At 47.3% G+C, this 20,496-nt stretch overlaps 1 protein-coding gene across 2 annotated transcripts in view; it reads right to left on the bottom strand.

Annotated features, from left to right (window-relative positions):
- Window positions 1-4,354, bottom strand: part of ASCC1 (activating signal cointegrator 1 complex subunit 1) — a 94,317-nt gene extending 89,963 nt beyond the window's left edge. Inside the window, exons 1-2 of one of the 2 annotated variants that reach the window (XM_075934994.1) lie at window positions 4,238-4,354; window positions 3,120-3,239 (exon numbers count right to left, since the gene is read on the bottom strand). The gene's annotated coding sequence lies outside the window, so the exon portion shown is untranslated. Of the gene's footprint in view, window positions 1-3,119; window positions 3,240-3,331 lie in introns of both variants that reach the window. The other variant, XM_075934993.1, reaches the window with a different exon arrangement.
- Between the last annotated feature and the right edge of the window lie 16,142 nt (window positions 4,355-20,496).

Genomic DNA, 20,496 nt, shown 5'->3' on the forward strand with positions numbered 1-20,496 from the left:
TTCCAGTCATTCTTACCACCATGATCCTCGCTCACCCAGTCGCAGCACATATTATAGAGAGAGGTCGCGATCACCAAGATCACCACAGCTTTCAACCCATTCAGGATACTTGATGAGATCCCATCGTTCCACGTCCCCCTATCATCATCATAGGTCATCCTATCATCAACGCCGGTCTCCGCAAATCCACCTCGGGCAGAAACACCATTCTTCTTCTGCCCCCTCAAGACCACCAACTCCCTCCAGGTCTCCCTCTCATATCGGACAACCTCTTCCCGTTCGGGACCCTGAACCTGATCAGTCACCCACACACCATTCCTCATCATCCCCCGACGATGCAGTTTTTCAGGGAGACACCTCACCATCTGATGATCTGCGCCAGTTTCAGGAGTTATTCAAAAGGGTAGCGGAGAGTCAAAACGTACAGTTGGGCGACGTGGAGCAAAAACAACACCATCTCCTTCGCAATATCAAGCACACTCACCAACCAAAGATCTCGTTGCCACTGGATGCGGCCATTCTTGAAATTGCGGAAGACATTTGGCAGTCCCCGGCATCCGCCCTGCCGACAAATAAGAAGGCGGATAAAAAGTATTTTGTACCCGCCAAAGGGATGGAATTCCTTTTCACGCACCCACAACCTAACTCCCTGGTTGTGGATGCAGTTCAGCAAAAGGCAAAGATGCCACAGCACAAGCCTACTGCCGCAGACAGGGATAGTAAGCGTCTCGATTTGTTCGGATGTAAAGTTTATTCCTCGGTAACACTCACATTACGAATGGCCAATTATTCCGCACTGCTGGCGAATCACAACTTCGACAACTACGCCAAGCTTGTGCCATTGCTTCAACATATTCCAGAGACAAAACGAGACATTCTGAAGGCTGTTATAAAAGAGGGCTACGCAGCCTCCAGAACAGCCTTACATATTGCTCTGGATACAGCTGACGCGGCAGCACGCACGACAGCTACATCAGTCGTTATGCGCAGAGCATCCTGGCTACAATAGTCCTCTGCTCCTAAAGACCTGTTCTCGAAGGTTGAGGACTTACCTTCGACAGGCAGAACCTCTTCTCCGAGAAGACTGACCAACTTCTCCACTCGGGGAAGGATTCCAGAACCACTCTTAAAACACTCGGCATGTACACTCCTCCATACCGTAGAAAGCGATATATGCCCTACCAGAGGCAGAGGCCCCCCCTTCGGCAATCCCCTCAGTATAGGCCTCAGGACCAACAAAGGGGTAGGCAGCGGCAACAGCGCAGACGCCCGCTGCCCAAAGCAACTTCCCAACAGGGTACCAGGCAGCAAGTTTGATGAGTCCCTTGAGGGGTTGAGAACCATTCCTGTCAATACCACTCTGAGTGCTACGAAGGCGATATTTCATCACCGCCTGAGGCCGTACCTTCATCGATGGGCCTACATCACCACCGACAAATGGGTCCTTCAAACAATCCGTCTCGGTTACACCATTCCATTCACGTCGCTACCTCATCCATGCCCCCCTGCCCCGTTCCTTTTCAGGGACCCATCTCACGAGATCTTGCTCAGGCAAGAAGTTGCCCATCTACTCACCGTTGGAGCAATAGAGCCTGTTCCAGACGAATTCAAGGGCAGGGGTTTTTACTCCCGGTACTTCGTAATGGAAAGGAAATCAGGGGGATGGAGACCGATACTAGATCTTTGCGACCTCAACTGTTTCTTGCGAAAACAATGCTTTCGAATGGTTACCCTAACTACAATCATCCCAGCACTTCAGAATGGGGATTGGTTCACATCCCTCGATCTTCAGGACGCATACTTCCACACTGCAATCCATCCGGCGCACAGACGATTCCTACGCTTCCAAATCGGTACAGACCATTTCCAATATAAGGTCCTGCCATTCGGTCTCTCGTCGGCTCCACGGGTTTTCTCCAAGACCCTGGCTGTGGTGACTGCATACCTACGTCGCCTACACATAATGATCTTTCCATACCTCGACGATTGCCTAATAAGAGCCCAATCGTTACAGGAATCGCTCAGTGCCACTCAGACAACACGCATGCTCTTCCACGAACTGGGTCTCATTCTCAATGTTCCAAAGTCATCATTGGAACCACAACAAACAATAGAGTTCATAGGCGCTCATCTAGACTCTATGACCGAACGCGCATCATTACCAATGGAAAGATTCCACACGATGCAGGACTTGATCCAGATCTTACTCGTCAGCCCAAAGGTTCCCATACTACGGTGCCTACAGCTTATGGGACACATGGCCTCCACAACATATGTGGTGAAACACGCAAGGTTACATTTGCGATGCATTCAACATTGGATGGCTCGAATCTGCCCCCCAATGTACGCGATGCCCACAGGACAATAACAGTTCCCACCCAAGTCAAGAAATCGCTTGGTGGACAATCCCAGACAATCTGCTGTTGGGCGTACCCTTTCATCGCCCCCAACCGTCGGCGCAATTGACAACAGATGCGTCACTCATCGGATGAGGTGCGCATCTCGGCCCCGAACAGATACAAGGCCTATGGTCACCAGACGAGTCGCTGATGCAAATCAACTTCCTGGAGCTCAGGGCAGTGTACAAAGCATGTCAACACTTCCTTCCCATCATCCACAACCAGGTCATACGAGTCCTTACAGACAATATGACGACCGTTTATTACATAAACAAGCAAGGAGGCGCCAGGTCCCATTCCTTGTGTGCGGAAGCGGTACGTCTATGAAACATGTGCAATCGACACAACGTCTTTCTAATCGCAGAATACCTCCCAGGCCAGCACAATGTAATGGCAGACGCCCTCAGCAGGCACTTTTCTCTCAATCACGAGTGGGAGCTACATCCTGCAGTGCTTTCGATAATATTTCAACGATGGGGTTTCCCGCTAGTGGACCTCTTTGCCACTTCTCACAATGCGAAATGTCCTCGGTATTGCTTGAGAGCGGGGATTGGACGAAATTCGAAAGGCGATGCTTTCCTATACAACTGGGGGCGTCACCTACTTTATGCATTTCCACCCACACCCCTAATTCCAAGGGTAGTGGAGAAAATTATTCGAGAAAGGGCCACAGTAATCCTAATAGCCCCAGCCTGGCCCAGACAAACATGGTATCCATACCTACATCGCATGTCGATGCATCCTCCGTTTCCTCTGCCAGCTCGACACGATCTCCTATCCCAGAATCATTGCTCCCTTCTCCATCTGCAGGTGAACCATCTCGCGCTCACGGCTTGGTACCTAGTTGGTTCCAACAGTCAGAAGTGTTATGCTCACAATCTGTCAAACACATTTTACTAAACAGTAGAAAATTATCTACACGGACTACTTACCTTTCCAAATGGTCACGCTTCTCATCGTGGTGTTCCCAAAAGGATCTGAACCCGGTCTCCTCACCTCTGCAGTGTATCCTAGACTACCTGGTACACCTCAAGAATTCAGGCCTCACCTGCGCTTCCATCAGAGTTCATGTCGCTGCAATTGCAGCCTTTCAGCAGCCGGTCGACGGATGTTCAGTATTTTCCCATCCAACAACTAAAAGGTTCTTGAAGGGAATGTCCAACCTGTACCCGCACTATACTCAACCGGCGGATCCTTGGGACCTCGAAATGGTTCTCAATTCCCTAACAGCCAGACCCTTCGAACCGCTAGCGACCTGCACTTTATATGACCGGTCCATGAAGGTCATTTCTTATTGGCTATTACTTCCGCAAGGAGAGTGAGTGAGCTAGCTGCACTATCAGCTTCCCCTCCTTATACAATTTTTACGCACCAAGCAGCAATACTCCGAACGCAACCATGTTTTCGCCCCAAAGTGATCTCTTGATTTCACATCAATGAGCCTATAATCCTCCCTATATTCCATCCCAAACCACATGCGTCACCAGAACACGCACGCTTGCACGCTTTGGACGTCAGACGGGCCCTCACCTTTTATATCGAGAGGACCAGACCCTTTCGAGTGACGGATTCGTTATTAATATCAATGACGGACCGTTCTAAAGGTCGCCCATTGTCCGCTCAACGCATCTCCTCTACTATCGTACAGTGCATAAGGTCCTGTTATGAACTACGTAAGAAACCACTGCCCTCAACCTTGAGGGCCCACTCGACTCGGGCAGTCGCTACGTCCCCTGCATTCCTTAAGGGAGTCCCCTTGATAGATATCTGCAGAGCTGCTACGTGGTCTTCCGACCTAACCTTCGCCACGCATTACGCCATCCCGAACCTGTTAATACCTGATTCCACGGTGGCGACAGCAGTGTTATCCTCAGCTACGGCACGCTAGCTCCGAACCCTCCTCCATTCGCGAGCTACTGCTGTACATTCACCTACAGTGGAGCACCCACGGGACACTGCTCGAAGAAGAAAAAGAAGTTACTCACCCTGTGCAGTAACGATTGTTCTTCGAGATGTGTGTCCCGTGGGTGCTCCATGACCTGCCTCCTCCCCTCTTCGGAGACTATTATTTTGTCTTTCAGAGCAAGAGGCAGGAGGAACTGGCGGGAGCCGGACCAGCAGCGCTCAAACGGTGCGAAAAGCCACGAGCCATACTTCGCGCATGCGTGGTCCGGCAGACCACGGCTAGAAAAGATCTCCGATCTGCGGCACTGGGACAAGCCGACACCTACAGTGGAACACCCAGGGGACACGCATCTCGAAGAACAATCATTACTGCACAGGGTGAGTAACTTCTTTTTTTATCAAAACAAACACATTTTAACATCCGTACTAAAGAAGAGGTTATGCTATACAGTTATACACTGAGGCTTTGTCTACACTGCAGGGTTTTTGCACAAGAAGCTTTTGCGGAAGAGATCTTGAGCAAATCTTCTTGTACAAAAGTGCATCCAGACCTCAAAGCGCATCGCAAAAGCTACGTGCTTTTGCACAAGAGAACATCCACACTGCATGGACGCTCTTGCGCAAGAAAGTTCTGATGGCCAGTCACAGAATGGCCATCAGAGCACCCATGCTTTTTGTGATAGGTTCTTTTTGCACAAGAAACCCCTGCTAAGCATCCACACACGTTTTTGCGCAAGAGTTCTTGCGCAAAAAGGAATTATGCCTTGTAGAAGGAGGTATACCTACACCGCAAAAAGCCCTCTGTTCTGTCCATTGACTATAGATTTCTTTTTCAGTGGTGTCCCCGTGGGTGCTACACTTGAGGTGTCGGGCTCCTCCCGGCGCCACGGGTTGGAGAGTCGTCAGCTGTGGTCCAGCCGGACCACGCATGCGTGGGGCGCGTGCTGCTCACGCTGATTGCTAGCTTGCGCTCAGTACGGCTTCCTGCCAGTACCTCCTTACCGTTCAACGGTTGCAGATGGAGCAACTCCCTTCTCTTCATCTTTTTAAGAAAGATTTGTGTAAATAGTTAGTCAGCCAATAATTATTAGTTACTAAGTTAGTGTTTGTTTGTGACGTAGTGGGGGTACCTGGCTGGTTTCTATGCTGCTGGCTCTGGGGTGGCCCCTCTGGCTGCCGTGGGTACCACGACCCAGCAAAACAGGATGAGTCACTATGCAAACCAGTGGCCAGACACCCCCCATGGAGAGGAACAAAGGAAGGGGGAATGCTGCCCTGGCTGGGGGGCAGGGCTGGAAGTTAGTTAGTTGGTTGCTGGCTGTCGGAGAGCATGGAGGAGACAGCCTAGGGGAAGGGGCTGGAGTTTAGGGGCCCAGTCTCCCCCATCTCAAGGGGGCCTGAGGCATCCTAGCCCAGCTCTGTGACCAGATTCCATCTGTGCTGTGCTGTATCCTGGAGAGGCAATAAACTTCCTCTATTCCACCGCCTGGTGCAGTCTGTTTGTGCCATTTCGGGGTGCAGGAGATGGGGGACCCCCAACGCGCCGTCACATTGTTCAATAGTTATCCTTTAAAAAAACAAAAAAAACTTTTCCTCAGTTCATAATGCCGGCTTCCTCCCGCTTCAAAAAGTGCTCTCAGTGTGCCATGACGCAATGCCAGCGTCTGATGGGCACTTGTTATGTGTAAAGTGTTTGGGCGAGGGGCACGTATTCCACAAATGCTCACACTGTCTGAAATTGACCAGCTGAGCTAGACGGGACCGCGAGATGCAGCTGAAGCTGCTCTTACAGTAAAGCGCTTCAGCCGCAGGATACTCAAGTGCAGGGAGAGTCAGCACAAACACTCCAGTGGCAGTGAAAACCCCGTCTCCACAAAAAGCAGGGGTCAAAAACCGACTGGGCTACAGCAGCAGGGCGAGTGGCAGGGAAAGAGCTGCAGTATTTCCAAGCCCAGCCCCACCTCTAGCAGGGGAGCAGATCGGGCAATGGCTGTGCCTCCCAGACCGGAATCCGCACTGGCTCAGGGTCACAGGCACTCTCACACCCGTGGCTGCAGGTGCCTCAGCCCTACTGGCTCCGACACTGGCCCCAGCATCAGCGGCATTGACCCTGCCCATGCCGGCTCCAAGTGCCTCCACGCCGGCTACTGTGGCACCAGCCATCTCAGTGCCAGCTGCTATGGCATCGATCGCAGCACCGGCTATCTCAGTACGAGATCAGTACCCCTTCTCTCCGGCACTATCACCGGCGCTGAGCTCGCTATCATCAGGCTCTTCGCCGGCACCGGCTTCAACAGTTGAAATTGACAAGCGCCGAAGCGCTAGTGTATCAGCTTCCAGGGCTGCACTGTGCCAGGTCCCAGACCACTCATCAGCACCGCAGCATCAGGGCTCCCCCCCAAGGTCACACTAATCAATGCTGCATGCAGGAGCTGACCATTCAACAGGCACAAGGTTCCACTCTTCACCAAGCCCCGAACAATTAGCTCTCTATTCACAGCCCAGATCACTTTCTTCTGCCTTCTCTGAGTCACATACACATGAAGTTCATGTTACCACTATCTCAAGAAGACACTCTCAGCGATACTCACCATCACCTCGTCGCTACCAGAGATGTTCTCCATTACCTTTGTAAACCAGACGCAGATCTCGCTCACCTAGATCACCTACACGCTCATCTTGCGCTCATCTCCATCTTGATATTGTCACGATTACAGATGATAGTACTCACCTGCATATTCATCGTCTAGTTACTATCGTGATCATTATTGCAGCCGTAGTGACTATTATAATGAGCAACTATACTCTTCTGGACGTTGTTCTTCCAGATCTTCACGACGCTACCAGTATCGCTCTCGCAACAGCTCCAGGGTTCCTACGCCACCAGGCGCTTCCACTCAACCCTCTACACCGTCTGCAAACGTGCCTCTCCCTCAAGCACACTCAGAACCAGTGCAGCTAGTGACACTGGAACAGCCACAACCACAGGAGCAATCCCTAGTGGACCACTCTGTTGCTTCTTCCTCTCCGGATGATGCGGTGTTCCCTGGCGATTCTTCTCCAGTAGATGATGCTCGTCAATTTCAGGAGCTCTTTAAAAGAGTGGCAGAATCACAGGACCTGCATGTAGTGGAGGTTCAACAAAAGCAACATAAGCTGTTGAAGAACCTTAAAAAAAATCCCAAAAATCCAAAATGGCATTACCCTTTGATGATGCAATCCCAGAAATTGCCAATAATATATGGCAAACGCCGGCATCCTCTCAGCCCACTCATAAGAGGGCAGACAAGAAATATTTCGTTCCCCCGAAGGGGATGGAATTTCTGTTCATGCACCCTCAACTGAACTCATTAGTTGTGGATGCAGCTCAGCAAAAATCCAAGGCACCACAACATAGGAATGCTGCTGCTGATATAGAATCTAAACGCTTAGACCTTTTTGGACAAAAAGTTTATTCTTCCGCCACACTTATACTGAGAATGGCGAACTATATTGCTCATCTGTCCAACCATAGCTTTGATAATTATTCAAAGATGGTAGCAGTTTTAGAGAACTTGCCCAACGAGAAATGGCAGCTCTTAAAATCAGTTATCTAGGAAGGCTATACGGCCTCAACAACGGCCTTGCAAATTTCCCTGGATATTGCCGATGCAGCAGCACAGGCCACGGCAACGTCAGTGGTTATGAGGCGGTCTTCATGGCTACAGATGGCATCTGTACCTAAGGATTTACAATCTAACATAAAGAACCTGCCCTTTGACAGACAGAGTCTCTTTGCAGAGAAAACAGACCAAGTTTTGCATTCTGGGAAGGATTCTATAACTACCCTAAAAACGTTAGGGATGTATAACATCTCCATATCGTCGCAAATGGTATACGCCCTACTTCCAACACAGACCCTTCTCGTATGGGGCGCCCAGGTTCAGACAACAGGACCATCCACAACACCACCACCACCCAGACCACGTCAACAAAAGCGAAGACCGCAAACCAGACAAAACCCTAATTCCCAAAACAGACAGCAAGTTTGATGTTCCAATTGAAGGACTGAGAACCATTCCACTAACGTACAACCCGGGACCACAAACGTTATTCCATCATCGACTAAGACTGTATCAGCATAGGTGGTTTGCCATCACCACAGACCACTGGGTACGGGAGTTAATAATATCAGGATAATCCATCCCTCTTTTTTCCCCCATCCTCCCACCTTCCCTCCAGCCCCGTCCCCATCTCATGAGAATCTCCTAATGCAAGAGGTTCTCCGTCTCAGAGATTGGTGCAGTGGAGGCTTTACCCGATCAATTTTGGGGCAAGGGATTTTACTCCCGCTATTTTCTCACCGAGAAGAAATCAGGAGGATGGAGACCCATTCTGGACCTTTGCAATCTCAGGCGGTACCTCAGGAAGCAGAGATTCAGGATGGTAACTCTAACATCTATATTCCCAGCTTTGTACAAAGACAATTGGTGCATATTTCCATGTGACGATACACCCAGTGCACAGACATTTTCTGAGGTTTGTCGTAGGCACACAGCATTTTCAGTACAAAGTCCTTCCGTTTGGCCTCTCCCCTACACCAGAGTTTTCTCAAAGACCCTCGTAGTGGTGGCAGTGTATCTTAATCGTCAAGGCATCATGATCTTCCCATATCTAGATGACTGCTTGATCAAGGCTCATTCGTTCAAAAGTGCGCAGTCGGCCACTAAAGTCACAAGAGACTTGTTCACAGATCTGGGCCTTGTATTGAACGTCCCGAAGTCCTCGCTCGTACCACAAAGATCCCTCATGTTCATTGGGGCATGGTTAGATTCTACAGCAGCCAAAGCCTATTTTCCTACAGAGAGGTTCCACAGAATGCAGAGCCTCACACAGACACTGTCCCTCAGCCCAAGAGTGTCAATACTTGCCTGTCTCCAACTCTTGGGACACATGGCAGCGATGTCATATGTAGTACAGAACGCCAGGCGCCTTCAACATTGCCTGGCGTCCATATATCGTCCGGGCAATTGCGACCTACACAGGCTAGTAACATTGCCATCGACAGTGAAACGATCCCTCACGTGGTAGACTTCTCTGACCAACATGCTACCAGGTGTTCCTTTCTACCATCCGCATTCCACTGTCCAAGTTACTTCGGACGCCTCTCTCCTAGGATGGGGAGCCCACTGCAAGGGCGAATTCGCTCAAGGCCAATGGAATGCTCAGAAAGCCCTGCAACACATCAATCTTTTGGAACTCAGGGTAGTGTTCAATGCATGCAAGACATTCCTTCCCAGGATCAGTGGTCAGACGGTTCAGGTCTTCTCCAACAATACCACCACAGTGTACTACATCAACTGACAAGGAGGGGCCCAATCAATATCCCTGTGTGCAGAAGCTACAAAGCTATGGAATTGATGTATCAGTCACAAAATCACTATTATGGAAACATACCTACCTGGCAAGGACAATTCCATTGCAGATGCCTTGAGCAGACACCTGTTTCCTCAGTGGGAATTCAATCCAGAAGTGGCTCTTTCGATATTCCAATGCTGGGGACACCCCACTATAGACTTGTTTGCCACACATCTCAATGTGAAATGTCCCAGATACTGTTCCAGAGCCAGTCTGGGCCCCGAGTCTCTGGGAGATGCATTCCTGATAAACTGGACTCATCTTCTCTACGCTTTTCCTCCCATCCCGCTTCTCCTGAGAGTGCTGGAGAATATAATCGACAACAGGGCCACGGTGATACTAATAGCTCCATTCTGGCCCAGACAGACTTGGCTCCCTCTTCTACTGCATATGTCTCGCCGACCACCATATCCGTTACCCAAACGACTGGATTTGCTCATGCAGCCAGGGTTGTTCATGCCACAACCACAAATGGACCAAATGCACCTCACGGCATGGCTCCTAGCTGGTTCCATAGCACAGAAGCACTTTGCACGAGGTGAAACAAATAATACTTCACAGCAGACATGACTCCACACGAAAGACTTACCTCTATAAGTGGCATCAGTTCCATTCGTGGTATATAGTCAATGGTTTCGATGCGATGTCCACTCCAGTTCACCGCATTCTGGACTACATTCTCCATCTACACTGTTCTAAACTGGGTCTTTCATCTATTAAGGTTCATCTCTCAGCAATTTCTGCAGTCAGACAATTGAAGGCTTTTCAATTGTGTCTCACCCAATGACTAAACGTTTCCTGAAGGATTTAATTAACTTACACCCTCTGCACAGGAAACCACCTGCTCTGTGGGATCTTGAGTTCGTTTTGGACACTCTCACATATCCACCCTTTGAGTCTCCAGTCATAAGTGACATTCAGACTCTCACCATGAAGGCGATATTCATTCTAGCTATAACGTCAGCCAGACAAGTTGGAGAATTGGCAGCCCTTTTGGCCACCCCTCCATATACCTGTTAACCAACCAAAGGGTAATACTACGATCTCACCCAGAATTTCTGCCAAAGGTGAACTCGGAATTTCATATAAACGAACTGATAGTACTCTCAACATTTTACCCCAAACCACATGCAACGACTTATGAAGCCCATCTATATACCTTACATGTCCGCAGGGCGCTCGCTTTTTATGTGGAATGGACTCGCCCATTTCAACAATCCCAGTGGCTTTTCCCATGCGCGGACGGATGATCCAAGGGCCAACCGTTGTCTTCACCGCGTATATCTAAAATAATCATGAAATGTATTACCACTTGCTATACTTTATGAAATAAGTCCATATCTACACCTATTACGACTAATACCACTAGAGCAACATCCATTTCCCTAGCTTTTCTCAAAGGAGTCTCAAACCAAGACATTCGCTGTACGGCACCATGGTCTTTGGACATAATTTTTACTAAGCATTATGCCATCAACCCAGTTGCTCAAGAATCAGCACTGGCCTCTGCGGTGCTGTCCACAGCAGACAGATCTGGACTCTGATCCCGCCTTCACAGATGAGGCTACTGCTCTGTACTCACCTCAAGTGGAGCACCCACAGGGACACCACTGAAGAAGAATAGGAAGTTACTCACCCTGTGCAGTAACGACGTTTCTTCGAGGTGTATGTCCCCGTGGGTGCTCCACGACCTGCTTTCCTCCCCGCTTCGGAGTTTCTTCCTTATGTTTTTCAGGAGTGATCCAGTTAGGAGGAACTGGCGGGAAGCCAGACTGAGCGCAAGCTAGCAATCAGCGCGAGCTGCATGCGCCCCACGCATGCGTGGTCCGGCTGGACCACGGCTGATAACTCTCTGACCTGCGGTGCCGGAATGAGCCCAACACCTCAAGTGGAGCACCCACGGGGACATATACCTCAAAGAAAGGTCGTTACTGCACAGGGTAAGTAACTTCCTCTTTCTCGTGCAAACACGCACTTGAGGTGTGGACACTCCACAGGCTTTTGCACAAAAACCCTTTTGTGTAGACATAGCCTGAGTGACTTCAGGCAACTCCTTTTAGCTTGATCAATCAGTAGCATTAGTGGGCTCCAAAAGGAGACCCCTCCATTTGTTTGGAAAGATGGTTGCCACAATCCAGGGCCTTAGCAATGGGAATTGGGTTGACAGGACAGAAAAAGGTGTGTTCCTTAGGACTAAGCAAGCACAAGAAGAACATTCCAGGAAAGAAAGACTAGCCTAATCTAGTACAGTACCAACGAAGGGCATTATATTGCACTGTCTCAGTCACTGAAACAGTGCTAGACAGCAGACAGACAGGTGTGGACAACAAGTCTGACAATTTTTAGTTAAATCCCTGTTAACTGACACTAGTCATACCACAATCTACAGAGGGATCTATAGATTGCAAAATTCTGCAAATACAAACTTAAGCAATGTGCAAGGGGAATATAGTCTGAGAAATGTCCATATCTCTGATTATTTTTATGTCAAACCAAGTCTGCAAGGCTGTCTTTTTGCAATACCTTGAGGCTTCCACTGTTAACTGTGGACAATTACCCCATGGTGACAGAAAAGCCATATGAACCACAATCTAACTGTCGCTCTAGGAGGAGGAGGAAAGTCAATATGGTAAGTATCACCTCTTTGCATACTTTCAACACATACTCTTTAACCCCTTTCCTAAGTCACAAAGATCTTATTGTACCTGTTATTAATGTTCAGTGATGTGCCAAATGCTTACATTCCAAAAGACAGTGTGCCCTTACCTTTAAGATTAAACTGTTATAACAAAGGTTGAATCAAAGCAAAAAAGTTTCCACCTTGATTTCCCTCCCCCCCGGCCCCATAATCTATTGCAATATTTCTCTTCACTGAGCATCAGAGCAAAAGATTCAGACAAAGAAATAATGCATGTAGGAAAATAACTAGTTCTTGTTGCTTTTGTTTATACACTTTCCTGACATTAATTTATAGTCCAAACACAGGAGAGTCAAACAAAAGAGACCAGCTCAGCAAGCACGGTAAAAGGCATATTCTCACTCCTCTGATGGAAGTGTGGGAGCTAGCAAAAGTTTGGGGTATAGACAGCAGTGGCTGTGGCGACAGCAGCTTCTCAGCTGCAATCCCATCCTGAACATCCTTCCTGCTTAAGGGCCAAATTATGTTTCTATTTAAATCAATGAGAGTTTTTCCGTTGACTTGAATGGGAGCAGGATCAAGCCTTTTCTTTGTTCATTACATGCAGCATTTCTGGAACTGGCTGTACTAAAAACAGAGGATTTCTCTGGGAAATGCACATACTATCTGCTGGCTGGAGTAACAGCAGTATCTCAGACTTCAAGACCATAAGGGACTAGGGATGTAATAGTGTAGTCAGTTAGCCAATTAACCAATAAGCAACAGCTTATAGGTTCTCTCTCTCTGGGATCCCTTGAATTGAGGGAGATTTCTCCTTGGACGCCTATAACTAATAAGTGCGTAAATGAGAAATTAAGCCATTTCTGGCAAGGAACACTCCCTGGCAGCGGCTGCATATGAGATCTCTATCTCCAGCAGCGCTAATACAGGCCCGGGCATGCTCTTTACATCGGGCTCTCTGATTTTCTTCATGGAGATGTCACTTGACCTCAAAATATTGGGCTCCAGGTTCCCCAATCCTTCACCTGCCTCTCCCAGGTGTCAACATCAATGCCACACTTATCCAAGAACTTGTTAAGAACTTCCTTGTACCACTTCCTCTGCCCACCACAAGACCTCATCCCAGTCCTCAGCTGAGCATAGAAAATCTGTTTGGGCAAGCGTGTGTCAAGCATCCTGACTACGTGACCAGACCATCATAGCTGCCTGTGGGCAACTACTGTCTCAATGCTGCGAGAGTCAGCCTCTGCAACGACACTAACGTTGGTCCATCTGTCCTGCCATGTGATGCCCAATAATGCTACAGACTATACGCATTTCCTGCCCTCCCCTTGCAAATACATTTTTAAGCAGGCTGGCCAGCAGCCCAGCTAAGTCCTGGCTTGCACCGGGTCTGGAAGTGTATTAGGAGCCAGGCAGGCAGGCAGCCCGGTTCATTTCCAACTTGCTCTGGGTCTGGAAGCTCAGCCCACCCGGAGAGGGGCTGCTAGCATCCTGCACTGCTGCCTCTTTATCAGAGGTAGCAGCATAGGGCCATCGGCAGGTGGTCCACAAGGGGAGCTGTTTTTTAAAGTAGCTTCCCTTGCGGACCAGCTCCTGCTTGGAATCCCGCACTGCTGCCTCTGATACTGAGGCAGCAGTGTAGAGTTACAGAGGGATCCTTGAGAAAGGGGACAGAGCACACTGGCTGCCGGCCCCAGATCTGGGGACTACAGAATAGTTGAGTAACCAATAAGAATTCATGAGGTTAATCGACTATTCAATTAACCAATATTTAACATCCCTAAAAGGACCTGTTGCGATCATCTAGTCTTAGCTCCTGCATATTGCAGGCCACAGAACCTCTCCCTCCCAGACCAGGAATAGATACATTCCCTTTGGCTGAGTTACTGAAGTCCTCAAATTTTGACTGAAAGATTCCAAGTTACAGAGAATCCACCATTTACTGTACTCTAGCCTGTGGCTGTGCCTCATGCTGCAGAAGATGACAAAAACCACCCAGAGCCTCTGCCAATCTGTCCTGGGGAAAATTCCTTCCCACCCCCAAATTTGACAGTTAGACCCTCAGTTTCCAGTCTATGGATTGCAACCCCAGAAAGGGTCATGCCATCAGCAGATGGGGTTGCAGCAATCCCCAATGTGCAGAGGATGTCATTTTACTCCATACAGCGGCTCCATCAAAAAATTTGGGGTTTAAAAAGGGACCTCAAGAGGTCAACTCAGTCCAACCCCCTACACTGAGGCAGGACCAAGTACACCAGACCATCCGTGATAGATGTTCTTAAAAATCTTCAACAGGATTTCTGTAAGCTTGTTTGGAAACCCATTCTAGTGTTTAACTATCCTTATTAGATTTTTCCCCCCTAATATCTAATCTAAAATCTCCCTTGCTGCTCCATTACTTCACTGAAGACTAGGTCATGGAAAACAATCGATCATTATCCTTTTTATAACAGCCTTCAGATACAATAATAGCTATTATCTGGTCCCCTCAGTCTTCTTTTATCAAAACTAAACATGTTCTTTAAAAAAAAAACCTATACCTTTCCTCATAGGTCAGGTTTTCTAAACCTTTTGTCATTTTTGTTCTCCTCTGAACTCTATATTTTGTCCATATCTTTCTTAATATGTGACATGCAGAATTCTGTAGTGCTCCTGCGGAGGCCTCACCAGTGGTAAGTAAAGTGGATGATTACCTCTTGTGTTTTATGCATAACACTTCTGTTAATACATCCCTGAGTAATATTAGTTGGAGAGTGGGGGGAGTTGCAACTGCATCACACTGTTGACTCATTCCATTTGTGATCCACTATAAACCCACATCCTTTTCAGCACTACTCCTGCCTAGCCAGTTATCCCACATCTTGTAGTTGGGGATTTGATTGTTTCCTTCCTGAGTGCAGTGCGGGGGTTGCTCTGAGCTCCAAGCCTAAAGCACTGGAGAGGCACTGCCTCCCAGCAGTGACTACCATCTTCTCTTACTAGCCCCAGGCCTCGCTTCCTCCAGGGACAGCCCTGACAGCATAGTAACATTACAATGATAAATTAAACTTTACCAGGTATACCTTCACTTTTAAACTGGCTTCCCTCATGGACCAGCTCTTGCCTGGCATCCTACACTGCTGCCTCTAATACTGAGGCAGCAGTGTGGAGTGACAGGGGGCTCCTTGGAAGTACGGCCCCTAGTTTAATTTGTTTAAACTATTTAACAAATTTAAAAAGCCAGAATTTCTATTCTTGAACATTATTGCATCTAGAACGAAAAAGAATGCATACGCTAAGTGGCATTTGCTAACATTAGTCATCAGGTGTTCAAAAATCAGGGTTTTACTAGTACTTTAATGGTAATAGTCTACAATAAATGCACATTCTACTTTTACATTCTTGTTAAAACCTCTTACCAAGTTCTCAAGTACAACACAATACAAATTCATTGTGGGCACAGTGTCTTCAGGATCACAGCTTGTAACAGCAGAACAGCTGTTGAGAGTCACTGACCAGCCTTAGCTAAGCGGTGAACAACAGTGTCTCAACTGTATGATTGGCCAACATTGAACTACTGAGAATGACTGAACTGCCAGACCCTGCCCACAGGTAGCAAAGCCAGGCGGTACTCTTTTGAAACTTTTACATACACTGTGCTCCATAATGTAAAATAAATAACTCAATGTCTGACATGGTAATGATGCAGTTTTACAAGTGCAATATTTGGTATCTTTTATAAACAGAAGTAAAATATTAATATATTTGTAAATAGAGAAAAAAATTCTCTGTCTGATTAGGTGCCCCATAAAGCCTGGCCCCCTAGATGATCACCTAGTTCATCTATATGGTCAGGCAGGGAACCTAGATATTGGTATTCATGAGGAGTGGCTGGACATCTCATCAGTCTCACTGCTGGCAAAGTGCTTCTGTGCTGTGCTGCCTCTATTTTTATTTCCCTCTGAATCCTCTTAATTTGGACGTGGTAGAAATTTTTATCTCGATGCCAATTCAAGATTTGAAATCTGAAAGCATGTTACAGGTATATAGCACTGACGCTCATAAAAGTACCAACAGGGACAGAACTCAAGTGATTGCAACAGGGATGCATCAAGAAAGGACAGGAGGCACAACACTGTCTTCAGCATCTTTTGCTTTTTCTCCTCTGTCCCTTTTATTTTGGTCTCTGATTTTCTACTTCCCTCTGTTCTTATCTCTCCCTGACCCCTTTAAGTCCCTCTCTTTAACTCTTATTATTTTTTTAAAGTTACACTTGATTCTTGCTTCAAAATCCCTTGTTCAGTTTCAACCTTTTTACTCTACCCCCTTCTCTGTAAGTTATACTTTGCTTCAGTCAAGTCTTGACGTCCTACAAGTCTTCAAAGTCTCTTAGTGCAGTAGAGAAATGGAGCGATAACCATCTCTCCTTCCCCGTTGTCTCACTCCCTTTGTTCACTTCATTTGTCAACATATCTCTTTGCAGGATCCTGTGGTCTCAACAGCTCTCCCTTTCTTTCTGCTTCCCTTATATTCCACCACCAACCTGTCCTGTGCTAGCCAGCCAGCCCTCTCCAACAATCTGTTTTCCCTGAGCCATCATCTTTCTTCAGCCTAGAGCAGTGCCTCCCCACTGCTCTTGACATGTTCGGGCCTCTCCTCCCTCCAGCTCCTCCTTCATCCCACCTACCCTGGTAGTTGAGCTGGTTTTCTTCTTTTCCCCACCATGGGCGCAGGGCTCAGCTCTTTCCCCTCCTCTGTCCTGGTTTGGTGATCCTCAGCGGGACCCGCATTCAAAGCTATCTGCAGTTTGAGCTGCGCCCTTGGTTAGACGGTTGTTTGTGCTCTTTCCCTAGTCTGCAGCGTCAGGTTTGTGCTCCCACCGGCTGGCACCACGTGGCTGCCGCGAGGGAACATTCCCCCGCAGGACGCAGCTTAGGCCGTTTTCCATATTTGCGTTATGGGGTCTGGCCTGCTGGCCTTGCAGCCTCCACGGGCCCCGCGGTTCCCTCCCCCACTACACACACTCTGCGGCTGCCTCCTAGCCCCCGCCCCTTCCATTCCGCAGCTCTGAAGGGACTAGCTGCCGCAGCCGGTTGCAGGGAAGGCGCCCTAGGAAAGCACCCCCAAGCAAGTGCTGCCCAGACTACTAAGCCGTGGAAGGTGCCTGGGAGTATTTCCTAACTAGCTCCCCTCTGGCGCGAAGAGCGCTCCCAGCCCTTCCCAAGGGAGGTTCCCAGCTCCCCAGACTGAGCACTGCTGGCGCGATCTGGTTCCAAACTTGCACCCGAGGCCGCCAGCCACGAGCCTGGTGCTCTCCCAGCCACCCCGCTCCGCGGGACTTCTCTAGCTTCTACCGCTGTTCAGGCTGAGGAGCGCTCTTGCCTGGCCCTATGCCTCCGCATCGCCCACTCCTCTAGCAGCTGCTCAGCGGATCTCCCCAGCCTTGCCCCAGGCGCCGGTTCCTGTCTCTGCCTCCTGTCGGTGCGTGATGAACCCGGCAACCCCCTTCTGCTATTCAGCCGGCTTGCAAAATCGCTGAGATCAGCATGTCTGCTGCGGGGAGGCTGGTTGCACGGCCCCGTCCCCTATGCAAATCCCGAGCGAGCTGCCCTCCCTCCCAAGAAATACGCCTTGGCTCGCACGTTCCGGCTCTAGCTTGCGCTTAACCCTTTGTAGCGACTGTCTTACTACATGCTACGCTTCTCTGGGCATGTTTAATGCTCCGTTCTGCCTCCGAGTCATAAAAAACCATAAAATAAGCCTGAAGAGACCAACGGGAGCTAACAAGAATCCCCTTCTGTGCCAAATGGACGGATGCAAATCAATTCAGTTCATCTTTGCCCCCTAAAAGAAAATACCCATAAATAACCCATTCGTTATTACTGACTTTAAATGCAGTACGAGATGCGAAAAGTAAGATACATCAGGTACAATTGTTAAATACATGTCAGATGGTTACATGAACTTAAATCCTAAAAGATCTGCCATAAGATTTTCAGATTGTGTTACTTTAATTTCACTCTTCTCCAGGCGTCTTTGAAAACAGCCCTTCATTTACAAAGGATACCCAAGAGCAACCATCACACAACATACCCCTCTCCCCCAGCTCCCACCTTTTGTACTATTATGTAACTCCTGAATCCAGTCTTTCGGATGGGATAGGTTGGGGGAAGGATCTAAGGAAATTAAATCCAGCAGGCAACACAGTCCAGAATGTCTTGTGCAAACAACTCAGTGTATTTTGAAGTTGATTAGGACTCTTTTTACACTGAGTATTTTTATTATTTTATTCAGTTCCAGTACTGTGAAGAACAGCATGAACGTCACAGCAGATGTTATTAATAGTAAAAAGCAAATGGAAAAAATAAAAACAAACTGTATTTTTCCACATCATTGGTTCTGCATCTAGTGATCCAACTTTGGAGAGTTTACAGAAATAGTAACAAAAGAGTTTAAACAAATACAACCTAAATTAGGAAGATAAAATTGAAATAAAACCAAGTATATTTATTATACTCACAGAGAGAGTGATAAGAGAGTATACTAAGAAATGGAAAAATACACAAGTTAATTTTTTTTAACCAAAACTTCATTTCTATGTAAGTATTAGACAGTCATGTCTTTCAATAAATGGGCTATATTTAAAGTTTTAAATCCTCCAAATGAGGAATCCAGAGTGTACAGTGATAAATTCTGCTTTTGTTACAACGGTCACACCTCTATCCTGAGAAGAGATTTTGGTGCATAGTTCTGACCTGGAACCAAACACTTCCACTGCACCACACCCAATGGGAATTTTACTAAAGCAAATTAATTTGCATAGTACTTTGAAGATGGAAATAATCCTTACTATATAAATGTAAATAATATTGAAATCTTGTGCAGACACAATAGATGTGGTTTTTAAGGAGCTTTGCATCATCAAGTACTATTTAAAACAATGGGATTTCAGGGCACTCAGCAAAACTAAAGGATTGAGGCCAATGTGAGCAAAGAAACTTCACAGCAAATTACAGCACTAAGGGCTTCTTCTCTATGCAAGACTTTATCATTAAAGAGAAAGATTGACATGCAACACAACTTCAGATTTCTTAACCCAATGTTTCCCTGATTTTTTTAGAAGCTTCCTTTCCTTAACTGTGTCTAATTATTCTTTGTTATAGCTAAAACATATAAAAAGCTCATGTAAAATTCTAATACTATTACTCTCTTTGGAGTTTTGATCCTTTAGCTTTAGTGTGAGACTCGGGAGCCACAAGAGTTTCTTTAATGTGTCTCCTGTGCCTCTTTGCAGCACATATTAAAAATGGTGATTTAATTATTAACAAGTGTCAGCTATTAACCAATCAGGATGTTTTTCCTGTGTTAAGCTATTGTAGAATACATGGTCAAACATTTTGCTGTGAGAATTATACATCTATGGCTCTGAGGTACGAGCATCACTGCTTTAGATACAGTACTTGTGTACACTGTTAGCGCCTCTCCTTTTTGTTGTTAGCTAGCCATGCTACACAGCCAGTTGTTTTAATAAACAGGGGAAGTGAGGAAGGAGGGAACAGATGTAGAAATGTATCCAACATACTGACAGTTGTGCAGCAAGTCATTGGCACAGCCAGGAATAGGTCTTTGACTCTCACCTTGGCCTATCCAATGGGCTACTCATCCTCCCAATACATTGTATATGACCTGATCTTTCAGAACTAGTGGATCTATATTGTGTTTCTCCTTAGACCCTGTCCACATTCCACCACCACCATTTCTCACTGTTTAGATCTCAGGTTCAACTTCACATGTGCTAATGTAGACAAATGCAGATGGCCAGCAGCATTCTTTAACTACTGTGTCATTAAAATATGCTCGTAGCAGAGTTAAATCGCCTGTTATCCTACACTGATATTCCAACCATGGTTTTCACCTGTGCAGATGGTAAAAATGGTGGAAAATTTTAGGCAAAACTCTTTTAGCAGGGACACCCTCATCTGTGTGTCCTCAACGTATTTTATTAGCAAATTTCATTCCATATTCTGTCAGCATTAAGGAACTGGTGCCAGACTGACTGCAGACAAAATGACCTGTTTCTAGTAGATGGAATTGAGGTCAGTGACAGTGAACTAATTGTTCTTCAAATTGAGGTCAAATGAGCTATGAAGGTCCCCAAATAATCTGCAGCAGCCT

Source organism: Pelodiscus sinensis, chromosome 8 (genome assembly GCF_049634645.1).
Source record: "Pelodiscus sinensis isolate JC-2024 chromosome 8, ASM4963464v1, whole genome shotgun sequence".
Classification (NCBI taxonomy): domain Eukaryota; kingdom Metazoa; phylum Chordata; order Testudines; family Trionychidae; genus Pelodiscus; species Pelodiscus sinensis.